Source organism: Vulpes vulpes, chromosome 1, assembly GCF_048418805.1.
Source record: "Vulpes vulpes isolate BD-2025 chromosome 1, VulVul3, whole genome shotgun sequence".
Classification (NCBI taxonomy): domain Eukaryota; kingdom Metazoa; phylum Chordata; class Mammalia; order Carnivora; family Canidae; genus Vulpes; species Vulpes vulpes.
Window position 1 is genome coordinate 139,857,442 of NC_132780.1, and position 24,114 is coordinate 139,881,555.

General features: G+C 46.1%; 1 protein-coding gene and 1 pseudogene across 50 annotated transcripts in view; both read right to left on the bottom strand.

Moving 5' to 3' along the window:
- TRERF1 (transcriptional regulating factor 1) overlaps positions 1-24,114 on the bottom strand; it is a 210,138-nt gene that overhangs the window by 152,403 nt on the left and 33,621 nt on the right. The gene's annotated exons all lie outside the window — the stretch shown is intronic.
- On the bottom strand, positions 275-4,990 carry LOC140597878 (NADH dehydrogenase [ubiquinone] 1 beta subcomplex subunit 1 pseudogene; annotated as a pseudogene).

The following is a 24,114-nucleotide window of genomic DNA, read 5'->3' on the forward strand; positions in this document are numbered from 1 at the left end:
AAGCCGCTAGCTCTGTGGGTCCTAACCCTGTGTATCCTCTCCTACCCCCTGACGACCACAGAGCTCATTCTCCTCCTCCTCCCTTCACTGCTCAGCCTTTCTGCTCATTCTACCTGCCCAGAACACCTGAGAGCCCTCAGAACGGAGTTCAGCACACCAGATGGTTCTGGGGGCATTTGCACCTGATTTGAGCTTACCATAAGCTCTCAACATGCATTCCTGTGTCATCCTCATGCATGCAGTAAGGCTCCAATTGCCAAACCAATAGATATGTGACAAAGGTTTTTTTTTTTTTTTTTTTTAAATAATGAATGTGCTTTTTTATTTCTCTCCTAACTTTTAAAATGTGAACATTCTGTAATTTAGTCACAGCCTTTACTTCCAGATGACTTCTTCATTGGGTCTCAATTCCCTTCTAAACAACAAACTCTTATTCCGGAAGGCAGTTAGCTTTTCATCATTCTTTCTGTCTAGGTAACATCCAAGGACAAACCCCATAGGCACAAATATATGTACCCAGTGGTCACAAACCCAGTGTATCATGCTCAAGATGCCTGGCTACCTACAGGATGCGCTGTGTTTCAAAGGCAGAAAGACAGGGGATCCCTGGGTGGCGCAGCAGTTTGGTGCCTGCCTTTGGCCCAGGGCGCGATCCTGGAGACCCGGGATCGAATCCCACATCCGGCTCCCGGTGAATGGAGCCTGCTTCTCCCTCTGCCTGTGTCTCTGCCTCTCTCTCTCTCTCTCTGTGACTATCATAAATAAATAAAAATTAATTTAAAAAAAAAAAAAAGGCAGAAAGACAGACAGACATCCAGGATTGGAATCTGAACAGCCAAACCTAGGCCCTGCCCATCAGCCTCTCTCTCCCTCCCTGGATTGACTGTCTTGTAGCCATCTGCAACAGGGGACTTTTAAATATATATTTACATGCTTGCTTATTATCTGTCTTGCTCACTAGAAGGAATGCTCCACAAGGGCACAGTGGTTTTGTTCATTCAAGGAGCCAGAGCAGCACTCAGTACATGGCAGAGGTCAGAGTCTGCTGAATGAAAGAAAGAATGAATGAATGAATGAATGAGTGACCTGCCAAAGCCAGATCTCCCTCAATCATGACCGAGGTACTGAACATCTCTAAATTTCACATTTTCTTCATTTCTAAAACAAGGGTGATATTAATGTATCCTTTATGTGACAGGAGTAAAGATTAAACAAGAAAATGATTGTAAAAGCATTTAGGATGTACCTGGCACACAGCAAACAATCAATAAATGTTAGCTATGACTTGTTAGCCATTATTATTATAGTCACTGATGGAAACACAGGGAAATAAAGCCTCTTTATTATACCCTGGGCAGTTTTAAGGCTAAATAACTAAAGTTCTGTGTATGGAAGACCCATCCATAAAGGATCATTAAGAGAGGACGGGACCAGGGGCCTGTATAGCTACTAGGAAGCCTTCAGAGCTACAGCTTAACACAATTTTTTTTCATGTAGTTTAAAGTCATGAGCTCACTGGGGTAAATGCTACTTCATAGGGCCTTACTGTTAAAAATCTTAAGGTATTGAATGTCTGCTCTTAAGAGCTTAGAGTCCAGCTGGGGCAAGTGAAACATTAATATATGAAAAAAAAACTACCAACTCAAACCAAAACAATGTACGTCAAATGTTAAATAAGAGCCCTGGACAGTAGCACTGTAAAGTGCTGGTAAATGTTTAACAATCACCTCGAAAGAAAGAAAGAAAAAAAAAGAGCCTTGATTATAGCATTTTCCATGGCATAAATGCACTCACTATGGCCAATCTCAAGCTACCAGCGTGAGGGCCAGCTGACACGGAGCCGGCAAGAGGTGAGCACAGTCAACTCTCAAGAGCTGGTGCAAGCCAGCTGCAGGACACCACTGGATCAAGTCCTGTCATTCTTCCTCAAGGTCAATGCTAACAACTAACATCTTTATGTACTTCAAAGTTGCAAAACACGTCTACAGCCACAGCTGTACTTCACCCTCATCATTTAGTCAAAAAGGGAGATTGCCCTCATTTTGCAGATAAGGAAAACAGAGTGTCGAAAAAGCACCAAAAATTTTCAGGGTCATTCTACCAGTAAATGACATTGTCAGCGCCTGCACTGGTATCTTCTGGGGTAGCCATGACCTCTCATGGCACCCACTGCCCCTGATAACTAGGGCTTCCTAGAGGAGGAGGAGCTGCAGAGTGAGCAGTATGTGGAGAACTGGGCAGAAATGCAGGAGAGGGCCAGTGCTTTTACCTTAGAGGGTGAATTCACTAGCAGAACCCAAAGGTCTAGGGAGCATGTAAGGTACGAAAAAACTTGAAACTAATGAAACCATTTGTTAGCACACTTCACCAGAGAATTGCTTTCCTAAAAACGGTGATCCAGTTATTAAAATCTGCATTCCCAAATTCACTGCAGCATAAGGTGAAGGAGCACAAGAAACAAGAAAGCAATTTAAATGATGAACGGGGGGGGGGGGGGGGGGGCTGGTTAAGTAAGTTATGGAATATCCGCATAATAGAATGCTCCACCACTGAAAGTCGTGTTTTAGAAGAACAGTTTACAACTAGGAAATGCTCACAGAATATTGTTCTAAAAGCATGTTACATAACAATATGTGCAATGTGACTCCAGTTTTGTAAAAATGGACAAGCAGGCAAACACACCCTATGTATAGATGCAGAGAAAAAAAAAAGACTGGAGACATAGATTTCAAAATCCTCACACTGGTTTCTTCTAGAAAGGTGAGATTATGGACGATCTTTATTTTTCTCCTCTATGATTTTCTGTGTGCTCCAACTTCTCTATGACATGTCACTTTTATAACCAGAGAAATAATAAGTGGACCATATATTTCAATGTGGATTTTTAAAAGGCTGAGAAGAATAACTGCAAAGAATCAGAGAAATAAACCCCAAGAAGGCATTCCTCTGGGGCAAATGTCCAGGTGATCGGGCCTCTAATACTTTCCTCATATTCCCCAAGGAGAAAAGCCCCCCAAACTCCAACTCCCCTACATCACACATACACACACACTCTCTCACCAGCAGCACCTCCATACAAGCCCCTCACCTCCCTCCATCAGGAGATCATCCTCTCAAACTCATCCCCTGATCTACTCCCAACCTGGTGGAGGGCAAAACGTGAAGGACACAGAGAGGATGGACAGCCGCTAACAATTCATGAGCACTCTCCCTGTGCTGTGCAGCATGCCAGGGGTTTCACGTATGAATTCAGATGTATGGCAATTCTAAAACAGGTACCGATACCAAGAGAAAAATGAGAAAAAAAGTTCAAAAACGATACCCAGGGTCACGCACCCAGAAAGTGCCCAGAATTGGGAATGAAACCCAAGTCTAACCAAAATTGGTCTACAGATGCTTAAGAGGCTTTCTCAATAACTGTACTTGACCATCATGAAGTGCAAAATAATAATATTCCCACTCAACCTACTTTGGTTTATATCCAGGCTGGAAGTGAAATGCACCACCAGTCCTGAATTGTGAATATACAGATATTTAATAATTTAAAAAAGACAGAAAGAAAAGGAAAGGGGAGAGAAAAAAAAGCAACCCTCAGTTCTGCGCTCATCCCTCATTCAGTGAAGTAAAAATAAAAATCGAACCTTCCCCCAACACATTGTGCTTTAATGAAAGCACCAAGCCAATCTTCTTCACTACCACCCACCCCAGCCCACTTCGTTTAAATTTAGGCAACCACCAGGCAAACTGTACCCAACTGCATTATCTGAAATGAAGTCATAAAGCCCTCATCTGTAACACCAGCACTTGTTCCAAGGAAAACAGGGCAGGGCACACAGGGCCGGCATCCCAGGGGGCATCCGGGGCTGTGCCTTGGAAGACCCTTTGCAAAGACAAAGTCTATGACCAGCTCTGCCAAAATGGTGCTGTGTGAACTTGTGATAGCCAACTTCCCCTCTCTGGATCTCAGTTACCAGTCTACAAAGTCCGGGGTGAGTGGACAAAAGGGATCTCTACGGCCCACGTCCATGTACAGCTGTAGAACTCTCTGGTTCCTAGGAACCTGACATGCAGAGGGCAGCCTGCTGGGCAAGGCCTGGATGCCCCATCCCACTTCCCAACACCCATAATGAACAAACAGTAGCCCAAGATGTGGGTGATGGGGGCTAAGTGAGTTGGCCAGATTTGGACCTGCCATAATACTTAAGCTCAGGCTCTGAAGCTTTTGGTTCCCACTGAATAGTAACATGAAGGAGAGACAGGGCTGAACAGCCAGGAGGGCTTCAGCAAGGCAGGCCCTTTGGAGCCCTCTGGTCCCACCCAGGCAACACTGGAAGACTCAAACAAATTCCAAGTCCCTGATCCCTCTTCCCACACTTAACTTTCTAAATGGGATCTGTCCAGAGAAAGGGAAGTTACTAGCAAATGAAAAACTCCTTCTGATCTTCTGGATGAATCTTAGCCTCTAGGGGCCCACAGGCTAGCTGGATTCTTCTTCCAGCAACCTCGTCCACAGATTTCAAGGTTTCCTCCTAATATTTCATGAGTGTGTCTAAGCCCTATCTGTGGGTCTCTACCATCTCAAGAAGAGGTATGATGTACCTGGGAAAGGAGGATAAAATTAACATTCCCAACTCATGAAGAAGCATAATCTTCACAAAAGTATAACTCGCAGCTCTGTATTGGAGGCAACATTAAAGTACTGTGTGCTCAATGAGACTCATGGATTGACAGCACTAACTAACCTGAGACTCCGATCTCTGCAATCAGTGAATGGGCAATCAGATCTGGTCAATGGTTTCTCTCTCTCTTTCTCTCTCTCTCTCTCTCTCTCTCTCTCTCTCTCTCAAACACACACACACACACACACACACACACACACACAAGTACACACACATGCATACAATTCCAGTCCTCCTCAGGCCCTGCCCCCTTCACACCTGGACTCTCCCAAGCAGGCTATCATTGATTCATTCCTCACCTTCTGAGCCATGCTGCACAGACTCGATCAGATATCCATCAGGGGACCGGAAAAAGTCAGAGACAAGAGGCTCAGAGAACACAGAGAGCAACCAATGACCTCAAGGCTCTGAAGCTCTAAGGCAAATGACTTTACTATTCAGCTTCAGGATCCGAGAGGCAAGCCTCTCAGACCTCTCCCCTCACCCTGAATCTGACTGAACCGAAGACTCGGAACCCAAGCCCCCTCCCTCAATACTCCCACCATGGCCATCATCGTGGCCCAGAATGTCCCACCCGCCAAAGGCAGTACTTTCAAGGCGAGTAAAAGTGAGAGATAAGTATTACACTACATTACACAGTGCTAAAATTACACAGCCCACATCCCCAAGAGGGGGAAATCACAGAGAATAATAAATATATTTGATTGTAGGTAAAAGTATGGCTGATGCATCTAGTAGTAAAAACCATGAACTCTAGAATCAGATCTGGATTCAAATCTAGACCTTTTCATTGAAAAGCTGTGTGACCTCAAGCAAGTTACTTGATCTCTCTGAGCTTCCTCATCTGTGAAAGGAGAATATATATATAACCTGGAGAAAGTATATAGAGGACAGACTATATATAACTTGGAGACAGTATATAGTAGAGACAATATATATATAACTTGCAATTTATTCATTAGTTTTGACTGTGAAACTCACAAGTTGTTCTCTCCGGCAGCCTGGGATGAAAGGAGGAGAATTATGAGTCCCCCAAGAACTGGAAGGCCTTAGACGCAAGAAGCAGAGTAAAAGCAGCAAGACAGGCACATGGGTCCCCTCCCCCTAACACACACAGTGCGGCAGGAGGTGTGGTCCTCACTCACCAACCCCCTTGCCCTTGCAGACAATGAGCACTGCAGATACGCTCTAGGCATCTGGTTTTCAAACTTTTTTTAGCAGCAGAATCCCAGACCCTAATATAGAGAACAAAGATAAAAGGCAAGATGCTCTTGGAGAAGCAGATTCTAAGATTAACCGATCTGCAGCCCTGAGAGAATCTGGCAAACTAAAATGGCACTGTAACAGAGAAGAGGGGAAAGCGCTGAGCGGAAGGAGGAGAGCAAGTCAGCAGAGGACGGCGTCAGCTGTGTAACAAGATGGGGACCTCGAGGGGACTGTACCCATTTGCCTGACAAAACCGACAGCCTCAGGCACCTTGCTCAGCCAGTATTTGCTCCATGAACCCCTTGCCGGAATGTAAGAAATAGTGCAAGGGATCACAAGGAAAGGAGGGGAAACTGAGTGGGGAAAAATCAGAGAGGAAGACAAACCATGAGAGACTCCTTACTCTGGGAAACAAAACAAAGGGTTGTGGAAGGGGCGGTGGGTGGGGGGATGGGGTAACTCGGTGACAGGCACTGAGGGGGGCACGTGATGTCTGAGCACTAGGTGAGATTCTAGGTGTTGGCATATTGAATTTAAGTACAAACATAATTTAAAGAATGGCAAGACAGAGGCACCATTGAGATGGGCTCTAGCATTACAGTATTACTTCATTACTGCCAAACATCTATTAAGATTCAAATACCCACCCTGCTCCCTGCATGACGTCCACCTTCTCGACACCCCTTGTGGCTCAAGACATCTCTTGGGAAAATGGGTCCAGAATGCTCCAGCCTCTGCCCAGGGAAGTGCCTCCTCCCACTCAGCCACTGCTCCTCACCCCGCTCACTCTCACTGGCTCTCCTTTCAGATTTCATGACATGGCATTCGTTTGTCCAATAAAAACCTTGCCCCAGGAAACAGGAGGATTATCGAGCCCATTCGGCCACTTTAAAAGCTTGTCTCCGTTAGAAATGCATCAACAACCTGTTCGAGCACAGGAATGGGACTTGCCGGTTTGGCCAGAAGGTACCTGCTCATCAGAAAATCATATATACAGCAACTGCCTGACAAACCGGCTACACAGCAGCACAGCAGCAGAGTGGCACCATGGAGGGGCTTCCAGAACGCATGGCCGAAATGACACCAGTCCTCCCACCAACCACACAAAAGTCTGAATGACCCGAGTTTTAAGACAGTAAAATATTTTCACAGTATTCCTGTCAGTTGGAAGCCAACTCTACTTTGCAAACCTGAACCCTATAGCTGGGGAATGATGGCTTCAGCATCAGCAACCTCCCCAGAGGAGGCGATAAGGCACTACAATGGGAAGATCGGGGAACCAGGAGTCACAGGATCCCCTGTTCAAATCCCAGCACCAGCACTTGCTAGCGGTGTGCCCTCACTTATAAGCTGATATACGCAGACTGGATAAATGTAAGAAAAACACTCAATAAATGCCAGCCGACTCTTAATGCCAACCTTCCACCTCCAAACCTAATCCCGAAGTGAAGCAGCTCCAACCATTTCAAGGAACTATTATTGAGCAAGTCCCCTTAAGCCCAGGTGAGAATCACCTGTGTGTGTGTGTGCAGTGTGGGATCAAGCAATCACGGCCATGGCATGTTCTTAGTCCTTACTTCCCCAAGTGCCTTTTTTGTAGTCTGCCCAGCACCAAAATTCTATCCATCCTTCAAAACTCAGCTCCAAACGCATCTTTGCCATCTCTCAACAAAAATGAACCCCTCTTCCACTACTTCACCTTGCCTATGTTTCTTACAGCACTTAGTTGTTCTGTGCCCCAACGCCAAAGAAAAGATTACTCGGAAATGTAATTTTGTCTCCTCATCCCTCAAACCTTCTGGGCCTGGCACATTACCTCGTGCAGAGCAGGTCAAGAAATATTTTGGATAGATGGATGGATGGGGAAGGAACCCATTCAAGAGTCCTGACACCACATAAAATGCATTATCGGGCACTTGGTGAGAGCCCATGTTACATAAGCCAATCAGACTACAAGGAGGAAGGGCTAAGGATACACAGGGATGGGGAGAACATTCCGCAAACAACACTAGCACTCCAGGGGAAGTAGGAGTACTGGTCCGGAACCAAAGCAGTATAGACCAGACTCCAGTCCTTCTCCAGCGTGGACTTCAACCAACTGCCATCGCCTCTATGGGGCCTCAGTTTCTCCATGTCAACTACCACCTGCCACACCATTAGACAAATGGACAGACCCAAGCAGGTGGTGGGAAGGAAGGTACTGTGGTAGGATTCCTCCGGGTGCAATTTTATTTTCTAAATGGTTTGGGTTTTTATAGTATGCTGTTTGTGACTTTTCTAAAAGAAAAGTCCAGAGGAAGAGAAATGAAACAGAATGTGCAGAATTTTTAAAAATAAAACAAAAATCAAGAGGAAGTGGGTCCCTCTCACAGGTTTCTCATTTAACCAATAGTCAAATTTTAGTAATCTAGCTTGTGTTATGATTTCCATTACAGATCAGAGCATATTAAACCTAAAATGATCAGAGAAAGTATAGGCCCCACTGCAACCAGATTCCACTCCTAGAGCTGCCCTAACAGTGAGGTCTTATTTTTCTCTACTGCCACCTGGGACCCCGGGTTTCATCAGGTACCTGCCCGCAGAGAAGGCAGGAAAGAGACACTGATAAGCAGGAGTGGACATCCAAAATGCCAATACGTACCCAGAAAAGAACCCATGACTTCTGAATGGCCACAGTACTGGGGATCTGGATGAGAGAGTTCTTCTAGACTAAAGGCTTCTGGAAAGCAATGTGCATTGCTGTATCGAGCACCAGACCTGATGTGGGTATGAAGTAACCAGATACTGACAATAGCGACAGAGTGGACATAGGAAGGAGAGGTCAAGCAGGTCACCGACACCAGAAGTGTGGAGTGCCAAACCGGTTCAGTAGTAATTGAGGGCTCTGGGAACAGAGGCCAGCTCCTCTGCTCTAATTCCTGATTCCTAACTCTCATGTCAGACCCTCTGTAGGAGAATAGGGAATGGAGAAAGCCACTAATTGGTGGTGACCACCACTTATTCACCCTCTTTCTGTTCTCCAAGAAGAGCCACAGCATCCAGTGGGAACAGGTGGATTGGATTCCGGTATTAGAGCATTCTAGTACTCTAGGAGTCAGTGTGATGCCCTGGAAGGAATGCTATCTTTAGAGTCAGAACTGCACTAGTATCCTGATGATGACACACAGGGGGTCACTCGACCTCCCTAACTGACTCGACCTCCCTAACCGACGACCTCCCTAATCGACTCGACCTCCCTAACCAACTCGACGTGAGTAGGTTTTCTTCCTCCACTGGATCCACTTATCATGAAACCAAGGTCACAGGACCCACATCTCCTGTGCAGAGAAAAGCATTCCTGATCCCAGTTACAAGGGTTCCCCAGCCTTGGCAGGCTATAGCCTAAATGCTGCACCATTAGTACACTGGGGAGAACCAAGCAAAGGCATCTATATGGCTCAAGGTGGTACAACTCAAGTGACAGCTATACAAACCAGCACATAAACACATAGAAAGAATAACAAATTATAACTGCATCCCTTCCCATGGGAGTGGGGGGTGGTAATCTCACCCTGAGTTTTTTCTCATTGTGAGTGCTCTTCGTTCACAATGGCGCTGTCTCAACACTGGCTTATAGACGGGATGTCCTGGGTGAGTGTCACAAGTAAGACACCAAGCCCTCTACACCCAACCTGACCCAGGACCATATCCTCTGGGAGGGCAGCAAACACGGGGTTGGAGGCAGCAGTCTTACTAAACAACAGACAAATTCAAGAAGCAAGGGTGCTCTGCTGTAGGAAGACCACCCCCACCACTGAAAGCTGGGGGTGGCAGAAGAGGGACTCAAGGAGATACCAATGTGAGGGGAGACAGAAGCAAAAGATGGCTTACTCCACAGTCCTTCACTGCAGGGAAGGTCAGCTACAGCAACCATCACCTTGAACATCCCAAAGTCGCGATGGCAAACGGAGTGTCACAACTGCCCCCATAAACTTTGGTCATCTCCAGAGGCCCCAAAAGATGGGGCCCCAAAAGAACAGCCTCCTGTTCCCAGGGGAGGCACAGAGACGTCTGGGAGGTCCAGGGCCTGACTGGCCAGAACAAGGCGGGAGGATACGTACTCAAGAGGGGCTTGTGGCCATCCTCTGAATACACCAGAAAAGCATGGTCTGGACAATCCCAGGAGAAGCCCATGAGGAGAGAGGATGGGAAAGGGGGTGTTCTACATGGCCCACCAGCAAATCCAAGGTGGAGAGGCAGAAACGAGTTAGTTAAATGAACACAGAGACCAATTTAAGATTTAAGATATTAAATTAATTACCATCAAAAACCATGGAGTTCACTGCTAATTATCTAGAAGGAACATCTCTCTCTTCCTCTTACCACAGAGCTCCCTCCGTCATCCATGCTCTCAAAATACAAGACTCACAGCACTTCTTGTAATAATTATTATTTTTTAAAGGTTTTGTTGATTTATTCATGAGAGACACAGACACACAGGCAGAAGGAGAAGCAAGCTTCCCGTGAGAAGCCTGATGCGGGACTCGATCCCAGGACCCCAGGATCACGACCTGAGCCAAAGGCAGATGCTCAACCACTGAGCCACCCAGGCATCCTGCACTTCTTGTAATTATAACTACCACTTTTTCCATACCAAGCCTGTAAAAAGTGCCTTGATTTTCTCATCAAATCCTTGAAACAACCCACTTGAGGAAAGTACCCCCATTTTACAGATGAGCAAACTGGCTGAGAGGTTATATAACTGACCCAAGGCCCAGTGGCACAGATATGCACACACATATATGCACAAAAACATCTTAGCTGGGGCACCTGGGTGGCTCTGTGTTGAGCGTCTGCCTTCAGCTCGGGTCACGATCCCAGAGTCCCGGGATCGAGTCCTGCATTGGGCTCCCCACAGGAAGCCTGCTTCTCCCTCTGCCTGTGTCTCTGCCTCTCTCTCTGTGTCACTCATGAATAAATAAATAAAATTTTAAAAAAACTTATCTGTCCAATCAGGTTTTAAATTCCATCAGAACCCCAGCCTCACCAGAGAGCCTGTCTGCAGGAAGCCTGGTTCCCAGAATGGTGCCAGGCATGTACAGGGCACTCTGTGGGCGCCTCTGCAGCCACTCACGACTCCACACACCCTGCCCCACCCAGCCCCACCTGCAAGAGGGAACACGCTGCCAGTGAACCTTCTCGATTCTTCACAACCAAGCTCATCCTCAAAAGGCTAACAGTGCCCCAAGCCCTGTCTACCATGGGAGACCAAGTGGAATTTCACAGGTTCATATCTTGAAAGGAAAAGAAAACCATCACCTGCAGGCAGAGAGGAACCAAAGACATTTTTACTTAAAAGGGAAAGAAAGCTCTCAGGCTTTGAAGAGTTGCTCTCAGTGGCCAATAATCAAGAAACAAGAGTAGATCCCTTTAAAAAAATTAATATTCCACATGAAACCAAAACCAGACACAGGCACAAACCTCTGGTTTAGAAGCAGACAAACACAACTTTGCACAGCGTTATTTAATGGACTTCAAAATATGCCTACCCCCGTTTTATGGATCAAAGTGAAATTCCTCTACGAAATTTAGGAAGGAGGAAGCTAAGAAGGCTACAGACCCTCACCCACGGCCTTCCTACTACTTGGGACCGCAACAAATATTTTCTTTCTCTCCTTTAGATACTGATGGCAGGGTTGCCTGATGGCAGAAGGCCCTTTCACTCCCAACTGGCTGGGCCTGCCGGGCATCTGAAAGCTTTACAGTAAATGGTGACTCATCTACTGCAGCCACCATAGGTACCGCTAATGTAATAAGCCGAAGTTTGTTCCATCCACATGAAAGAGAAACACTGGGTACAGGGCTGTGAGCCTGACTCAAACTGTGACCCCCCGTTCACCGCCACTCGTCAGCATTTAGCTGAAACTCAAAATGTAATTACCCAGCTCTTGGGGACCAAGGGCAGGAGGAAGGGGGGTTTCTAAGGAAGGGCCACATCCATAAACACAAAATGTCACTTCTCATCAAGCTAAGTCTCCTCATGCAACCATTTATGCAACAAAGATTTCTGGAGCATCTACTATGTCAGACCCTGGGCCAACTGCCAGATACACAGAAGCAGATTAAAACAAAACAAAACAAACAAACAAAAAACCCCACAGCAACTACCCTCATGGAGATCCAAAGTCCTACACTAGCTGCTTTACGTACTTTTTCTCACTAGATTGATGCAATTCTCATTTAATAGCTCCATCCTACAGATAAGGACACTGAGGCTGAGAGGTTAGAGCAGGGTCACCAGGCTAATTCAGTGGAGAGCCAGGACTCAAATCCACTTCTATGGCACCCTCGGGTCTAGGCTCTCAAACATCACGTTACCCTGCACACAAATAATTATAAATAGTAATTTACAATAAAGAGGGTGCTAGGAGGGGTGCCTAGGGTGGGGGGGCTCAGTCAGTTAAGCATCTGACTCTTGGGTTTCAGCTCAGGCCATGATCTCATGGATAAGGAGATCGAGCCCTGTGTCAGGCTCCACGCTCGTCAGAGAGCTGGCTTGAGATTCTCTCCCTCTCTCTTCTTTTTCCTCTGTCCTTGACTCCCTCTAAAATAAATAAATAAGTGACGCCTGGGTGGCTCAGTGGTTGAGAATCTGCCTTTGGCTCAGGTCGTGATCCCAGGATCCTGGTATCAGGTCCCACATTGGGCTCCCCACAGGGAGTCTACCTCTCCCTCTGCCTATGTCTCTGCCTCTCTCTGTGTGTCTCTCTCATGATTAAACAAATAAAATCTTTAAAAAAATAACTCAAATAAATAATTAAATAAATCGGGTTCTGGGATGCTGACAGAGGGAGAAGCTCATGAGACAGAGACAATGAACCTCAGGTAGGGTGGATTCTGGACACCTTTCCAAAAGGAAGCTGTAGTTAGGGAAGGTTGGAATAAAGCCAAAAAAGCAAGTAGAGGTGAAGTCTATACTGGGTTGAATAGTACCGATCCTCCCCCAAATTCATGACCATCTGGAATCTCGAACTATGATCTTACTAGGAAATAGGGTCTTTGCAGATGTAATTAATTAAGACAAGGTCATACTCAGCTTAATCCCACCAATGCCCTCAGGAAGAGAGAAAACAGACACAGAGACACACACGGGGAGAAGGTCATACGACAATGAAGGCAGAGATTGGAGGGACGCGTCTAAAAGCCAAGGAACGCCAAGCATTGCCGGCAGCCACCAAAAGACAGGCAGGAGACAAATTCTCCTTCCAAGCCTCTGGAGAGAACCAACCCCACTGACACCTTGATTTCCAACTTCCAGTCTCCAGAATTGTGAGAGAACATTTTTCTCTTGTTTGAGGTCACCCAACTAACACAAGGCCTGCTCTGGACAGGATTTATGTATTGGGATAAGGAGTTTGGAGTTGGGGGTACATTCAGGGGGGTGTCTTATAAAAACCAGCCTGGACTTACACCCTTCAAAGCTGGGGACTCCAGTCCTATGCCTGCTAGTGACCTTCAGTGCTCCTGCCGTCCACATGTTGCCTGCTGGTCTTGGCCACACCTATGGTTTCAAGCGCCAGAAGATACTTGCAGAGGACATCTGACTTCAGCCAGGATGTTTCTTCTGATCAGATGCCTCCATCTGCCATCCTCACAGATTTCTCCAACTCAACATACCCAAGGTATCTGGTCCACCGTGTTGCAGTTGGGTTCTTTCCTACCGTTGCTGGTGGTACTAGCTACCAAACAGCCACCCCACACCTCAAACTAGGGCTTCCTCTAGCCTTTCCTGCTCACCTCCACATCTAGGGAGTCACCAACTATCCACTCCACTCCCACTTTTTCCAGCTCTATCACATGAGCACAATGCTACCTCTTGGATTTCTCTGTGACCACCTCACAGGTTTTCATTCCTCTGGGAGCACCCCCTCCCCACTTTCCTTACCAGCCCCCACCCCAATCCAGGGGTCCTGACTCGCACAACTGAGGCTAACTGGGAAGCACAGCTCCCAGAACACCTGACCTCTGGCCCCCACTGCACCAGGCCTGAAGGCCTCTGTCTGATTCATGGGCCTATACTCAGGCAGGAGCCCCACCCAAACTCATTTCCCTGTCCTCCCGTCCTCCTTGCCGCCAAGATACTCTCCTCCCACCCCTCGATCCTACCCTCCAACCGATGTTCTCTCAGCTAATTCCTCCTTCCTGTCCCAGCTAAGCCACGCAGAGTCAAAGGTCCCAAGAAGTCCACACCATGGGGCGGCCTGCTTTCTCTCACTAGGAAACTCTCACACTGAGTGTTCTTTGTATCCACAGAGAGTGGAGCTAAGTTCACACTTGTGAGAACTCCTCTTGCCTGAGGGCACAAACAGGGAGATTCAGAGGGTCACTGAAGTGTTCAGCCAAGGCTAATATACCCATTCTCCGGCTGCCCGCCTTTCCCATGGGGCGGGATAGGGCCTGAGGCTGCAGACTCCCTTAAGGGCCACCACCACTTCGGGCTGTGCTCTGAAGCTTTGGGTATCATCTTCCTTAATCTTCACAGTAATGCTGTCGATTGATGCTATTATCACCGCTGCTTTCCAGAGCTTTCCAGAGCTTTCCAGATAGCAGCATGAGACACTGAGGGGTTAAGCACCTTGACTCCAAGTTTTACGGTGAGGAAGGGAAAGACAGCCCAGCTGGGTTCCAGCTCGCCAAATAAGCGGGGCAGGGACCCTGAGCCACTAACCCCAGCACGCAGTGCCCACTGCCTGTCCCGAAGGATGGAGACAGCTTGGACTCCCCTCCCGTGAGACCCTTGGAGTCTCGGCTTCAGTATCTGGAAAACAAGAGTGATTAATCCCACCTCCAGGGAGGTTGCTGGGAGGATTTAAATGCAAGGTTACAGAACAAAATGCCTGACTTGTGGAAGGTGCTTAATAAAGCTCAGTTGTTTTTAAATCAAAGATGGGGACACAGAGAAAGAAAGAGGGACAGAGAAAGGAGGGCAGAAAGAGAGGAGCATCCATCTGCCCCAGGAAAGTAAAAAAGTGTTAGTGATCCCCCAGGCCGGAGAGCCGATGACACAGAAACAAACGCCACATCGAGTCCATGGTGATCACAACATAATCATGTCAGCAGCCGTCGTGCAGAGGACTTGCACTTTGCACAAACACTTTGCAGAGTTAACTCTAAATGGTTATCCCTATTTTATGGAGGGAGGGACAGAGGCTCAGAGAAGTCGATTAACTTGGTCACAGTCACACAGCCTGGCAGTTGTAAAGCTGGGGCTGATCCCTAGGGTGAGTGACTCCAGGCCCCACATCCCTATCACCACCTCCCTAAATTGGTCAGACGCCCCCCTCATGACCCTCACCCTCCATCTTCTCCACCTCAGAAATTCCCTGCCTTTCATCCTCTTCTCCTCAGAGGGGGAAGCTGTACTCTTGCTGGTCGGTGCCCACGGCTCCACTTCTTGGGGGGGGGGGGGGGGTGGCGTGTGGCACAGATGAAGGAACACAGAGGAGAGGAAGCAAGCGGACTGTCCTTGGGCTCGTGTCAGCCCAGGAAGGAGCTCAGAGATCCTGGGTCCTCTCACCTCACACGCTGTTAGGCTCATGTGAGGTAACAGACACGGATATGCTCAGTAAATCCCCTAGGGTTGCATAAATCCATCTCAGGCCTTCTGGAACCTCCCCTGGAAAATACCACCCCCTCTCCAGCATCCCCACACTCTGTCTCTTGATTAGTCACTAGCCCTTTGGCCTGAATAGCCCCAATTTCCCTCATCCCAAAAGATCCTAAAACACCACCCCTGACCTTGTTGCCTTCTCACGACTTTGGCCCCTTTGTAGAAATGTATGCCAGCATCCTCTCTGGGCTGTACAAGCTCCCCAAAGGCAGGGATCATCAATCAGATGGCTACGTATTCCTATGGGAGGCAGCATGGGGCCTTTTGGGGCACACATTCAGGGAATACCTTGACCAATAATAACTGAAAACTCAGAAATCCCAAGTCATTCTCACAACCAACGAGGGAGACAGAGAGGTTACCCTCATTTCACAATGAGGAAATGGGGGGTAGGGGGGTCAGGTTAAGAAATTCAAGGACATCCAGCTCCCAAGTAGCGGAGTCTAATACTAGAATTTATTAATCAGGCCCCTCAGTGTCTCAAAGACACTGATCTCTGCCCCTTCCTGCCTTGTCCACAGGCCAGGCTTCTAAAAAGATTCAATAAATCTGTACCTGCTCACCAGAGGATTCTAATAAGTCCCTGTCTTTTCCTCTTGGGCCACATCTCCCCTTCCAAAACGGAAGGGGCTGTATCTCTGTTTAAGGTTTCCTGGGGCTACCAGGGCCTTTCTGGGAGTATTTCAATGGCTCTGCTGGCTGCCTTGTTTGGGGGTGTCATCTGTCTGCCTCCCTCCCTCTGCTGCCACGCTAGAAGGGATATTCTGCAGAGTTGGGGACAAAAGGAGGGAGAGTAGGCAAGGGCTCCCAGCACTTTGCAAAGCTGTTAATGAAAAAGAGCACTCGCAAGAGCCAAGAGCAACTAGGATCTAATTTGTGGGTGTCACCGTTACCTCCTTCTGGGTGGAGACAAGGGGGCTGGAAAGATATGCGACTAGCCCCAAACCACATGGCAACGCAGTGACTCAAATCCAGCCCATGTGGACGCCTTGCCCATTGCTGTCTCTCCACCACAACACGGTGCCCACGTTTCCTCTTTTTACTACCAGAATTTTCCCCCTCCTTTCTTCTTTTAAAAAGCTGCATTGCATATCAACAATTTTACAGGGGGAAGGAAAAAAAAAAAAGCCTGATCAAAAACACACATCAAATACATTCTGCACTTTCCCAGATCCTTATCAATAAGTGTACACTGATTTTTCCTGAGTTGCCATCAGCACAGGTAAGCTATGCGATGCTCTCCCTGTTCCACATAACTTTACCCCGTGCAGCCACACGTGGGTAATTCCACTGGATGGCCGTCCCAGAGTTTACTTAACCATCCCCTAATTACCGACATTTGGATTATTTCCAATTTTCTCCCATCTGTGGACAAGTTGGTTTTCGGCCCCTCTGGGATTATTTCTGTGGCATTTATTCCCAGAAGTAAAAATACTGGTCCCCAGGCATGAACCACAGCAGTGCTGCTGGAGCCGAGTCATCTTGATGTCCAGAAAAATAGCTCTACCTTTCGGGCACCCTGTGTTCTTTCCCACAGGCCTCAGCATCTCATCTATTTGCTCCAAATTTTTATAAACTGACTGGGCCTGTTTGAATCCACATACCTTTTGCATCAAGGAAGCTAAACACTCCACATCTCGGGGTATAATGTGGGCTTCATATGAAACGACCCAGTTATATTACCAACAGTCTGAATATCTGCCTTAAAAATCTTGGCCATTTCTGTGTATCCCTTGGACAGCAGCTCTTTTTTTTTCTAATTTAATTTTTTTTCACAAGTTCTTACCCATCAGTTTATGGCACCAGCTTCCCTCTTCTCTTACCCTCTCCTTTAGCACAATTTCTATCCTTGTTACTTTTACTTTTTGAAAAAGAAAAAACGCCCCACTGTACTGAGTCACACAGAGCATGCACAGGCCACAAAGTCCACCATGAAATGACTGGGGGCACAAGCATCACTGTTACTTCACAGGTCTCCTTCCTGCATCATTGATCGCATCCCGTTACATCAATGATTATTTCTAGGGAATTTTCACAAACACATTAGCTCTCCACAACGGGGTAAATATTCCATCTGCTTCCTCTAAGTTTTGAGGAGTTTTTAAAACTGTGTTCAGGATGCCTGTGTGGCTCAGTGGTTGAGCGTGTCTACCTTTGGCTCAGGTTGAGATCCTCAGGTTGAGAACCTTTGGTCCCAGGATTGAATCTTGCATCAGGATCCTCGCAGGGAGCCTGCTTCTCCCTTTGCCCCTCTCTCTGTGTCTCTCAAGAAAATATAAAATCTTTTAAATCAATCAATCAATCTGCATTCCTAGTATGTCGAGATTTTATAACGTATGATGAGACGTACCTCTGAGTTTGCCTTCTCTGTGTTGCTACCAGGTGGTTCCCAAAGCCACTCTACAATAATGTCCTTCACTACTGCTCACTTTTCCAAATTTGCCATGTATGAATGTCTTCCATTTCTTTAGATCCCTTTTCTTGCACCAATCTCCCATTTTTCTGTAATACTGTACAGTTTTTATAACCACTGCTTGCCTGCCCCGTTTGCCAAAAGGAACCCGCTGCTAAAAGATTTTCAGAAGAGATTTTGGTATGCTTACCCACCAATTTTTCTTGATTATTGCTATTATGATTGTCATGCATGCTTTAGGAAGTATTTCACTGGGATTTTAACTACTGGGGCATGAGATTGAGGCAGAGACCTTGGGATAACTTACTTTTCGGTACTTTAAACTTCTGATCAGAAACAGCCATGTCGGATTTTGTAATTTTCTTTGAATAGAAATTGTGTCATTTGCAAACAGTGATATTTTTATCTCTTCCTTCCCTATACCAATCCCTCTAGTTTCTTTTTGTTCCTATATTGTTATGACAAGCATCTGTTAAACTATGTTAAATAAAAGTAGCGATAAGGGACATTCTGGTTTAGTTCCTGTTTTTCAGGGCATGCTTCTAGCATCTCTCCACTTGGTATCTGCCTGGAAGACTTGGTACATGATTATATACAAGCAGGTTTCTTATCATATCTAGGAGTAAATCCCCCAACAATTCTATTTTTAGTTTTATGATGCTTTATAATGCATCTATAATTATGTATTTTTCTGCATCTACTGAGACCTAATTCACTCATTCATTGAATATTTGTTGAGCATTGATTATATTCCAGGCATTGTGGTAAATATTGGATGTTCTGATTTTTATGGCTTATTTCTATTAATAGTAGTCTCTCTGTGTTAAACCATGCATATATTCCTGGGATGAGCCCTACTTGGTAATTTTTCAAGACTCATTTTCGAAGAACCTAAGTGGCTATAAAATTCATCTGGAAAGGGGTACCTGGGTGGTACAGTCAGTTGAGTGTCCGACTCTTGGTTTTGGCTCAGGTCGTGATGTCAGAGTCACAGGATCTGGCCCTGTATCAGATGCCATGCTGAGCTTGGGACGGTCTCTCCCTCCCACACACACACACTCTCTCTCTCTCTCTCAAATAAATATATAAATCTTTTAAAAAATTCATTTGTAGGGACGCCTGAGTGGCTCAGTGGTTGAGCGTCTGCCTTTGGCTCAGGGTATGATCCCAGAGTTCCGGGATCAAGTCCCACATCAGGCTCTCCACAGAGAGCCTGCTTCTCCCTCTGCTTATGTCTCTGCCTCTCTATGTGTGTCTCTCATGAATAAATATCTTTTAAAAATAATAAAAAATAAGAAAATTCATCTGGAAAAATTAATAGGCAAGGATATTGAGTTATCAACCTCCAAGAAGCAGTTCCAATGTCACCTGTTCCATGAAGTAGGGGTCCCCGCTCCTTCCTCGGGGAACGAAGGCCTCCTCTCCCACCATTACCACATTCACTGCAGGGACTGTAATACAATCAGATGTCCACCTAACCGCCCCACTTCAGAGTTCCATCACTGCCCTGAGGACAGAAACATGGGTGTATCACTGGTGCTAAGCACCATGACTAGTGGATGAGAGTTACTCAATAAATATTTCCCGGAGTAGTTAGGTCATTCATCTATTTGTTTATTTCACTGATGATTTTTTGCAGCTGTATTTTTAAATGAAACTGATGTGTAAAATCCTTCTTGGGATCAACAGGACACGGACAAGCCGGCCCAATTCCACACGCACACAGAGAAGCTGTTGTCTGTTGTGTGGGCCTCCTGTCGAAGGAGATCCTGGAGATCTCCAGCTAGAGGGTGCGCTTAGGTGAGCCAAGATGAGGTTATGAACAAGTCTCTATAAAAGGGCAAAGCCCTGTGACAGGGGGAGCCCAGACAGTGACCCTCCACAACACAGGCATTAGGACATCTGTGAAAAGCTTACCAAAGCCCCAGCTGGCGGGATGAGGCAAGATTCCGACACCTGGGAGTAGGACTAGTCATGCTAGTTATTGATTATCAACACACATCCAGGTACCAGACACCTTACCCAACCATCTTTCCAACCACCCTGTGGCGTATACACAATAGCTCCGGTCACACACATAAAGAAACCGAGGCCAGGTGGGTTATGCAATCTACCAGAGTCATGCAGCCAGTAAATGGATGAGTTGGGATTTAGGCTGTCTTCCCAATCACACCTTGCCATCTCCAGCAAAGGGCCAGCGCAGGGTCTCGGTCCCAGCACAGGACCCAGATATCAGGCATGTGAGCAGAACAGGAACCAACACAGAAGCCTCTTAGAAGAACTGAGACTCAGAAAAGGAAACGGAACACAGGAACAAGGCAGGAGGCCCTGCCATCTTGGAGCCAGAACCGTGTCTGAGCCCAGAATCCTGGCCGGAAGGGATCCGAGTCTCTGCTTCCTCAGACCAGACGTGACTCTAAGAGCTAAGGGCAGGGCTGAGCTGCAGGAAATAACCCGTGGGGCTGACTTCTCCTGAGATGATGCAGGCTGGGTCTGGGTGGGCATGCTCCTTTCAGCTCCAGAGGCTGCAAAGGGAACCAGTATCAAGCCAAGCAGGCCCTCCACTGCCACAGGCAAGTGTTTAGAATGGGAGCTCATGGAACACAGAGAATCCGACTGAATAAACACCTGAAAATCATGGCCTTTGGTTTCTTTATTTGTCAAGTGAACTGGGCTGGACCAGATGTCTTCTGCAGGTACTGTGGGTTCTGTTCCTCATTTGGGGATTTTTCACCTCAGCAGCAGCATTTAGATCGGGGTCTTATGATCTACACATAGGCTTCAGGACACTTGAAGCCCATAGAAGCCAAAGAATTGAGGGTTTCGGTGGGCATGAATGAGGGTGGGCATATTTTTGAAGAAGTCTAGAGCTTCCATCACATTCCCAAAGAGGTTCACAGACCACCACAAAGGTTCAGAAGAACTGATCCAAATGTACCTAAAAAGTCAGCTGAACCAGTAGAGGCTAGACAGTAGTGCTGAGTTAAGGCACCCAGCTCACCAACCAAGTGTGACTAAAGAAATTCTGTATCTTTTACAGTCTAAGACCACCTGGAAAATGTGGTCACTAATGAAGCCAGAGAAAGTTTTTTTGGGGGAGGCAGGGTATCCTAACTTCACTACTTCAAAGGAGAGCTGTATGAATTTTATCACAATAGTTAGAAGCATCATCTTTAGACACTTGACAGGTTCACTGAATACCACTCACTTGGGAGATTTAGTGTCCAAAGGTCAGAGAGGAACAGGTGCCATTTCCTCTCCTTTCTTGCTCCTGGGCCATCCGCCCCACCTGGAGCTGGTTAGAAATGTAGGATCTGGGGGCTGCACTCCCCACCTGCTGGATCAGAATCTGCATTTAATGAAGGCCTCAGACCCCTGGTGATTCGTGTGCAACTTAAAGCTTCAGAAGCAATGCCGTACTTGTGCTGACAGAAACTCATGGGAGAAAAAAAATAAAGGATAGAAGAAAAGTGAAAACAGAATGAACACATAAGAATGTGAGCAAATGTCCAGGAAGAGAACAAAAGCCAAAAGTCAGCTCTTAGAAAAAATAATGAGGGGTGGCCTGCTGGCTCCATTGGTAGAGCAAGTGACTCTTGATCTAGGGGTTGTGAGTTTGAGCCCCATGTTGGGTGTAGAGATTACTGAAAAATAGAATCTTAAAAAAAAAAAAAAGAATTGAAGTTCTTCTTTTTTTTTTTTTTTTTTAAGATTTTATTCCTTTATTCATGAGAGACACAAAGAGAGAGGCAGAGATACAGACAGAGTGAGAAGCAGGCTCCCTGCAAGGATCCCAGGACTCCAGGATCACGCCCTGGGCTGAAGGCAGACGCTTAACCGCTGAGTCACCCAGGCATCCCAAGAACTGAAGTTCTAAACCATGGGCACAAGTAATTTCAAAATGAATTGGAAAAGTCAGAAAAGAAACACAACCCAATAAATGAGACACTGATACACTCCTTAAGGATTTCAGGCAATCTTAAGCTAATAAACGAAAAGGGTAAGATGATGCCAAAAAATGTATAAGATATCCAAGTTAAAGCAAAAGGAAAGACAAGTAGACAGATCAGGAACCAATAATGGGTCACAAAAAGGCAGAAACAACCAAGGAAAAAGCGCCTGTGCTCAATGGCTTCGTTGGAAAAATCTTTCCGCAATGTGTAAACATTTTTTAACATTCAAGTAAACAGCTAAAGCATTCATACTTTCCTTTTGACAAATTAAAGCATGCAACTTAAAGCTGACTTAAAGTCCTTTCAAAGAGGACTCCAGTCCTCAGCGCGCACCTGACAGGAGCCGGGTGCACATGCCTCGGGCCTGTTTTATTTATTTATTTACTTACTTATTTATTTATTTATTTATTTATTTATTTATTTAAGATTTTATTTGGGTAATCCCTGGGTGGCTCAGTGGTTTAGCGCCTGCCTTTGGTCCAGGGTGTGATCCTGGAGTACCAGGATCGAGTCCCGCGTTGGGCTCCCTGCATGGAGCCTGCTTCTCCCTCTGCCTCTCTCTCTCTCTCTCTCTCTCTCTCTCTCTCTCTGTGTGTCTCTCAAGAATAAATAAATAAAATATTTTTTAAAAAATAAATAATAAAGATTTTATTTATTTATTCATGAGAGACAGAGAGAGGGAGAGAGAGAGAGAGAGGTAGAGAGAGACATAGGCAGAGGGAGAAGCAGGCCCCATGCAGGGAGCCCGACATGGGACTGGATCCCGGGTCTCCAGGATCAGGCCCTGGGCTGAAGGCAGAGCTAAACCGCTGAGCCACCCGGGTTGCCCTGGGGCCCATTTTATATGAATACACGACTCCACCAAAACCAGGATATCGTCAAAAAAGATGATTCTGTCTTCTTTCTCAAAAATGGCATCATGTCATATTCATATATATATATATATATATATATCAACCTGCAACTTGCTCTTGGCACTCAATATTACATTTCTGAGGTCTACTCTTATCACAAGATTGATTATCAACCTCATCTATTCCTTTTAACCATTCCTGCGGTGTTTTTCCAACTTTCTGGACTGAGTCCCACAGTACGAAATCTACTTTACATTGTGACCTAGTTCACAGTTGGTGAACATGCAAAATTGAAACAACAGTCTCACCAAATATTGGCTGTCACTGTGTACAAGGCTCTCCTGATTCTCCCCAGTTTCGAGCTGCCTCACAACTCACTACGTTGATTTACTGGCCTCCCTCGGGGTCTAAACAGCCCAAGTTTTATTAAGCTCTCGCTAAATACATAAATACTTATTTATCCATCTTACTTACGGACGTTCACCTTGCTGTCTCCAGTCTCCCACTACTACAATATTCCATGAACACTGCACATGTATGTGAATGTCTCTCTGGAGCAGATGCCTAGGAGTGAAGCCATTGGGTCCTGAGTGTAGGCATTTATAATTTAGATAAACACTGCAAATTGCCTTCCAAAGCCATTGTATCCATTTGCTCCCACCAAGGATGTACTAACGTACCTTTCCTTTCACACCCTCACAAACTCAATATATTCTCAAACGCTCTCATCTTTCCCAATCTGATAGACTGAAAATGTCATTTTACCGTAGTTCTGATCTGCATTTTTTATTGGAAAAAATTGTGCATCTATTCTTTTTAAGAGTCACTTACTCTTCTTTTCCTATAAATTTCTGTTCCTGTCCTTTGCCCATTCAATTAAGTCGGCAATCTTTCTTTATTTCTTTTTTTTTCCCTTCTTTATTTCTAAGAGCTCTTCGTATATTAAGAAAATTAGCTCTTTTTATCATATATCTTGCAAATATTGTTCTCTCAGAGAACTATCACCTATCCTTTTTTTTTTTGTGATTCATTTTATTTGAGAGAGAGAGAGAGAGAGAGAGAGAGACCACACATGAGGGGAGGGGCAGAGGGAGAGAATCTTCAAGCAGACTTCCTGCTGAGGGTGGAGACAAATAAGGGGGCTCAATCCCACAACCCATGAAATCATGACCTGACCTGAAACCAGGAGGCAGATGCTCAACTGACTGGGCCACTCAGGGGCCCCACCTAACTTCTGACTTTTATGATGGTCTCCTCATGCTAAAATTCTCATTTTCCTGTTGTCAGCTTTATCAATTTTACATGTCGTCTGGGATTCATGTCAAACTTAAGGAAGGTCTCTCTACTCCAAGTCTGTAGA